Raw genomic sequence first — 7,665 nt, 5'->3', positions numbered from 1 at the left:
TCTCACTTTGGGCCACTTCTCAAACAATGTGAATGACCAAATGAACCACTTATAACTCTTCTCATTCAAAAGATTTTCCCTCTCTATTCTCTTTTAAGGAATGGTCTGCATGTACCTATAATGAAGTCATTGGTAATATTTCAGCTTGTACCCAGTTACAGTGTGAACCAAACATAAAGCTCAGGCAATTTCTTCCTCCTTCATCTAGTTGTATACCCTCCACTCCTACGCCAGTAGCTATAGCTCTGAGCTAGGGGAGGGACACTCCTGCACTTATGGTGGGTGATAGAGTTGTTTGGGCTATATACTCAGGCAGCTAATTTGTGCCCTCTGGTCCTGCTTGGGCTTAATGTGTTATTTTCATGATATGATGGACTGCTTCTGGGCTCATCCTACTTTGTGATTTGGCAGATTAATAGAACCCAACTCAAAACAGGTAGTTTCAGAAACCAGCCTATTTGCTTTCCATGGTCAAGGGTTTAATCTCTTCCAGAAGAGCTCAGTATCTTATAAGAGCTACTTTACAAACTGTGTAATACTATTCTGTGATGAATGGTCTTGTTCCAGCATCCAAGAGGGCTGCATTTGTATTCTACCTCTAGGACTTGCCATAAGCTCCATATTGCATCTTTTCCTACCACTGAAACCTCCCACACCATAGGATCGGCCAAAATATATGGAACAGGGTCAGGGTTGCTTGCATCACTGTTTCAATCTACTGCAGAGCTTAATCTTTAAACTTGGCCCTGCACAAAGCTGACTTCCATGTCACATAGGAAATAGGGCAGATCAGTATTCCTAAATTGAAAAGGTTTAGGTTCATAAATTTTCCATGGTCCATGAATCTTCATAGACTACATGTCTCACCATCTGGAGAGCATGTGTTTAAAGGTCTTTCACATACAAGCTACCTCTTGCTTATATTATCCAATCAGCATGATGTCATTTATGTAATGGATCAGTATGATATTCTGTAGGATGTTTAGGTGATCCAGATCTCTTTGGAATATATAATGACAGAGAGTGGGGACATGAACATAGCACTGAGGCAAAAGTGTAAATGAATATTGTTGACTATCTCACACGACTAGAATTTCTTATACTCATTTCTCACTGAAATGGAGAAGAATACATTTGTGAAACCAAGGGCCACATATCTTATATATGAAGTCTTATTAATCTGCTCTAGCAAAGATGACATATTTAACCCTGAAGCTGTGATCAGTATGTGACTTGGTTAAGGTTTCAGTAGTCTATAATCATTTTACAGGTTTTTATCCAGTTTCTAAAAGGGTCAGACTAGTTAGTTAAATTGAGATATAATAGGAACTAAAACCCCTACGTCTTTTATGTATTTATATCTTTAACAGTGACACCAATCTATTATCCAGCCAGGGATGCTATACTAATTTTTACGTATTATTTCAGCTTAGGTGATGGACTGTTTCTGAGGTTGCCACATGGCTTATTCCGTAAGCCAAACAACCTAACATCAGGCTATTTCAAATGACAAATATTCCAATTATACAGACAGGGATTGGGATAATTATCATTGGGTAGGTCTTCAGAACCATTGTGCACACTGTAAACTGTAATTTAGTCAAGTCTTCATTTATTGCATTAAACCTGTAAGCCCTCACCCTGAGAAAGGGAGTTACTATGATGCTTTATGTTTCTAGGTATCAATGTCAGTACAGTTCCTATGTTTAATGGTCTTTAAAATGTCTGAATAGTTTCCTTATCCAGGGCATGGTTGCTTATGTAAATGGCCATAGATCCCCTTAGGGGAAGAATCATCATGGTATATACTGGCCACATAGTTGCAGGTTCTTTCTTCTAGGGACCTGGACACCTCTTTAGTGAGTGGGCTCCAGGTCTGAAAACTGGTTTAAGTTTAACTAAATAAGGGGATTGCAACTTTTTATTGGAGAAAATGTACTTTTCATCTTAATCCTCCATTCTTTCATCTTTTTCTTCTTTTTTGCTTGTATAAAAGATGAATAAAATTAATACACCTCTAGCAAGAATGATCAAGGAAAAGAGCCACAAAGAGGGAGGAAAAGAGAGACAGAGACAGAGAGACAGAGAGAGAAAGGAACACAAGTCAGTCCAAAATATCAAAAGTGAAGGAGGAGACATCATTACCACCACTGAACGCTGCAAACATTAAACTATAATTCAGGAATATTATAAACCACTTTATAGCTATAATTATGAAAATTATAATGATATAAGCAAATTTTTTACAGGATAAGATATACCAAAGCTTTCCTTAAATGAAAAATAGAAATGGAATTTTCTATTTAACAACTGTTCAACAAAGAAAATTCCAAGTTCACATGGATTAACTAACGAATTCTACCAGCATTTAAGGAAGACATTCTATGCCTCCTTCACAAACTATTTCAGGAAATAGAAGGTGAGAGAACACTTTCTAACTTATTTTATGAGAGAAGCAGCACCCTGATACTAAAACCAGTGAAACACTTTACAAAGAAATAATTTTACAGACCAATATTTCTCATGAATATAGGTACATAAAGTATCAACAAAATTTTATTACATAGAATTCAACTGCATATAGAGAATGTCATGACCCAGTGGGATTTATCCTGAGAATTAAACATTACTACAACATTTGAAAATCAATCAAAGTAATTGATTATGAAAAACAAAAAGAAAAAAATAACAATTCATGTAAATATATGAGAAAAATAATTTGACAAAATTTAAAATGCAATCATTATAAAAACTGCCAGCAAACTAGTAATAAAGGAGCTTTCTCAACCTGACAAAAGGTATCTAAGAAAACCTTTAAGTAACATCATACTTACTGGTAAAAGACAAAATGTTTTCTATCTATGATTAGAAACAAGGCAAAAGTGTCTGCCCACTTCATTTCTATGCAATAGCATATGGAGGTCCTAGCAAGTGCAATGAGACAAAATAATAATAATAATAATATGAATATGAGTAAATAGCAGATTTGGATGAGGAAGAAATAAAACTGTATATTAATCTATATATTTTGTGTTTAAGTCCTATCCAAAATAAATGAGAACCTTTCAAAATTATTTAATAAAACAAAAAAATTTTTTTTCAAGGGATTCTTAGAGAATGCTTATCTTTTTTAAAAAAAATATTTATTTATTTATTTTGGGCTGCATTGGGTCTTCATTGCTGCGTGTGGTGGCTACTCTTCGTTGTGGCGCACGGGCTTCTCATTGCAGTGGCTTCTCTTGTTGAGGAGCATGGGCTCTAGGCATGCATGTTTCAGTAGTTGTGGCATGCAGGCTCAGGAGCTGTGGCTCATAGACTCTAGAGCACAGGCTCAGTAGTTGTGGTGCACGGGCTTAGTTGCTCCATGGCATGTGGGATCTTCCCAGACCAGGGCTTGAAACAGTGTCCCCTGCATTGGCAGAGATTCTTAACCACTGTGCCACCAGGGAAGCCCCCCAAAATTTTTAAAGGGCATAAAACTTGACAAACAATGAACATACAATACATTGACAGTGACATGATGGTCTATGTTGAAAATCTGAAAGAATTGACAAGAAAAATTCTGGAACTAATAAGTGATTATAGCAAGGTTTTCAGGTACAATGTTAATGTAGAAAAATATTGGTTTCCTATAAAGTATCAATGAGCAAGTGGAATTTGAAATTAAATATACATTACCATTTACATTACCACCAAGAGAAAGAAATGCTTAGATATAAATCTAACAAAGTATGTACAAGATGTATATGAGGAAAATTACAAAACTCTGATGAACAAATTTAAAGAACTAAATAAATGGAGAGATTCATGGATAAGAAGACTCAATATTGTCAGGATGTCAGTTCTTCCTAAATTGATCAGTTGATTCAAGAAATCCCAACCAAAATACCAGCAAAATATTTTACGGATATTGATAAACTGATTAGAAAGTTTACATGGAGAGGCCAAATACCCAGAATAGCAAACACAACGCGGAAGAATAATAAAGTTTGAGGATTGATGCTGACTTCAAGAATTACTAAAAAGGTACAGTAATTAAGACAGAGTAATACTGGTGAAAGAATAGACAAATAGAGCAAGACTAAATAGAGAGCCCAGAATTGGACTCCCATAAATATAGTGTACTGATTTTTGAAAAAGGAGCAAAGGCAACACAATGGAGCAAAGATACTCTTTTCAGCAAATGGTAATAGAACAACTGGACATTCACATGCATAATAATGAATCTAGATACAGACTTTATACTTTTCACAAAAATTAACTCAAGATGAGTCATAGATGTAACTGTAAAATGCAAAACTATAAACTTCTAGAAGATAGCATAGGAGAAAACCTGGGTGACCTTGGGTATGGTGAAGCCCTTTGAGATCCAAAACCATGACACACCTATTAATAGAATATCCAAAGTCTGGAATACTGCAAATGCTGACAAGGATATGGAGCAAAAGAAACTCTCACACAGGGACTTATCTAGTGGTTAAGTGTCTGCGCTCCCAGTGCAGGGGGCCCGGGTTTGATCCCTGGTCAGGGAACTATATCCTGAATGCCACAACTAAAGATCCCGTATGTGGCAGCAAAGATCCCACATGTTGCAACTAAGACGGCACAGCCAAATAAATAAATAAATATTTTTTTTAAAGAGAGAAATTCTCACATATTGCTGGTGAGATGCAGAATGATACAGCAACCTTGCAAGACAGTTTGGCTGTTTCTTATTATACTAAACATACTTTTACCATACAATCCAGCAATCAGACTCCTGATATTTACCCAAAGTAGTTGAAAACTTATGTCCACACAAAATCCTGCATGTAAATGTTGATAGTAGTTTAATTCCACAGTTGCCCAAACGTGGAAGTGTTACCAAGTCCAAGCTCATACTGCTTTCCACATGACAGGCCAGTAAATCAAGAGACAAGTTGTTGGGGCATGGAGCTGCAACTTTATTCAGAAAGCCAGCAGACCAAGAAGATGGTGGACTCGTGTCCCAAAGAACCATCTTCTTTGAGATAGAATTCAGGTTTCTTTTATACTAAAATGGGAGAGGGTGAAGTCCAGTGTTCCAGTCAGACTCTGGAGAGGACATGTTAACTTCTTCCTTCCTGCAGCCATTCACATGTGAGCCTGGTCATCGTTTCCTATGAGCTAAAAAAAAGCTATTTTAGCTTAACGCTTATTACGTGGGAGGCAGGGTTCCCAGAGTTGGTCCATTATGTATAATTTAAGCTTATAGGCAACATCCCTTTAGTGATTAACTTGTAGCAAAAGCATTAGAATTCAAAGGCTAAAGTAAAAGAAACACATCCAACATGGAGTCAGATTTGTTTTTCCCTATTACAGAAGATGTCACCAGCAGGTAAATAGACAAATAAACTGAAATAAATGGAATATTATTCAGTGCTAAAAAGAATTGAACTATCAAGCCATGAAAGACATGGAGGCATTTTAAGTGCATATCACTAAATGAAAGAAACCAATTTGAAAAAGCTACACACTGTATCATTCCAATCAGGTGACATTCTGGAAAAGGCAAAACTACAGACACAGGAAAGTGATTAGTGGTTGCCAGGGATAGAGGGAGAGAGGAGAGGTGAATAGGCAGAATACAGAGGATCCTGGGGGCAATGAAAATACTCTATATGATATTATAATGATAAATATGTGCCATCATTCATCTGTCCAAACCCTTAGTATGAACAGTACCATAAGTGAACTCTAGGGTAAGCTATGGACTTTGGGTGATTATGATCAGCTAACATAGGTTCATCAAGTGTAACAAATGTACCACTCTGGTGGGGGATGTTGACAATGAGAAAGGCTATGTGTATGTGGGTGTAAGGGGTGTATGGAAATTCTTGGTACTTACCACTCATTTTTGTTGTAAACCTAAAACTGCTATAAAAATTGCTTTAAAATAATGTAAAATTGCTCATAGATATACATGTAAAATGAAAAATAGCTCTAAAAATTTTAGACGATAACACAAGAGAAAATTCTCAGGACCTAGGACTTGGTGAAGAGTTCTTAGACATGACAATAAAGACATGTTCCATACAAGAAAAAATGATATATTGGATTTCATCAAAACTGAAGTTTTATTCTGTGAATGATTTTGTTAAGAAGGTAGAAATACTAGCTATGAACTTGGAGAAAATATTGGCAAACTACATATCTGATAAAGGGCTTGTGTGTAGTATATATTCTCAAAAATTACTGCTGAAAAAAAATTAGAAAATGAGCAAAAATATGAAGATAAACTACCGTTTCACTGAAGAGGATATATGAATGGCAAATAAGCACATGAAAAGATGTTTAACATCACTTGCCATTAGGCAAATTCAAATTAAAACCACAGTAAAATTTCAGTACACACTTATAAAAGTAGTTGAAAAATTTAAAAAGTAGTGATACTGCAATACATTGCTGGTCGGTGTAAAATGGTGGTGCCACTATGAAATATAGTTAGGCTTGATACTAGTGAAAGAGAATAGAGATGAAATTGTGATTCAATTAAATTATTCCTTTCCTTATAAAATTTATATATTTAGTGTATCACTCAATGTTAAAGTGTAATATTTATTAAATTAATCAGTGGAATGGTGGATTATAAAATGTCATGTCAGTCTTTAATGAGTTTCCTGTTGATGTCTAAAACCACACTGCAGCTCTTCTGCTGGTCAATCTTATTGGTGTAGGGCAGCAGTTGGGTCTGCAGTTCCTTCAGCTCCCATCAGCTCATCTTCATCTCAGTCAGCTTCCTGGGTCACATGACCTGTGAAAATGAACATTGACAATCCCATATATCTGCAACTCACGTTCCTTTATAAGTATAGTATATTTCCTTCACTATGTAAAGGCTTCCACGCCTCTTTCCAGTCAATGAACCACCCACAACTAGCAACTTTTATGGTTATTTTCATGACTGACTAGGTCTTCCAGTTCTAGAATTTCATATAAATGGAAATGTATAGAGTGTACTCTTCTGTGTTCAGCTTCTTTCACTCAGCATATATGTGAGATTCATCTATGTTGTTGACTATCATTTCCACATCACTTTGTAATACTAAATAATGCTCCATTGTATGAATATAAATAATTTTTAAATTCTTTCACCTTTAATAGATTTTTTTATTGCTTTCAGTTTGGGGATTTTATGAATAAAGCTGCTATAAAAAATCATGTAAACTTATTGATATATGTTTTTATTTCTCTTAGGTAAAAACCTAGGGTAAAATTGCTGAAGCAAGTCACAGGTGCTCCCCACATTCAAGAAGGGATTATACAAGGACATATACTAATCAGAGGTTACCATAGGGTGTGTCTGCCCCCCAATATGACATAGAATTCTTAGTTGATAGTATTGTGGGGGGCTTTGTAATACTTTAAATATGTTGTTCCATTGACCTCTAGTCTCCTTTTTTATGAAAAACCAATCATCATTCATATACTCTACAACTGTTATCCTGTATGTAATCTGTTCTTTTATTCTGACTGCCTTCCAAGTTTTCTATTTGTCTTGATTTTTCAACAATTTGACTATAATGTATCTGGTTGTGATTTTTGTTGTTTTACCTTGATTGGGGTTCACAGAGCTTTGATCAGTGAGTGTATGGTTCTCACCATATTTGGGAAATTTAAATCCATTAATCTTCAATTTTTTTCCTG

The sequence above is a fragment of the Lipotes vexillifer genome, unplaced genomic scaffold (genome assembly GCF_000442215.2).
Source record: "Lipotes vexillifer unplaced genomic scaffold, Lipotes_vexillifer_v1.1 scaffold879, whole genome shotgun sequence".
Classification (NCBI taxonomy): Eukaryota; Metazoa; Chordata; class Mammalia; order Artiodactyla; family Lipotidae; genus Lipotes; species Lipotes vexillifer.
This window is presented reverse-complemented; position numbering follows the sequence as displayed.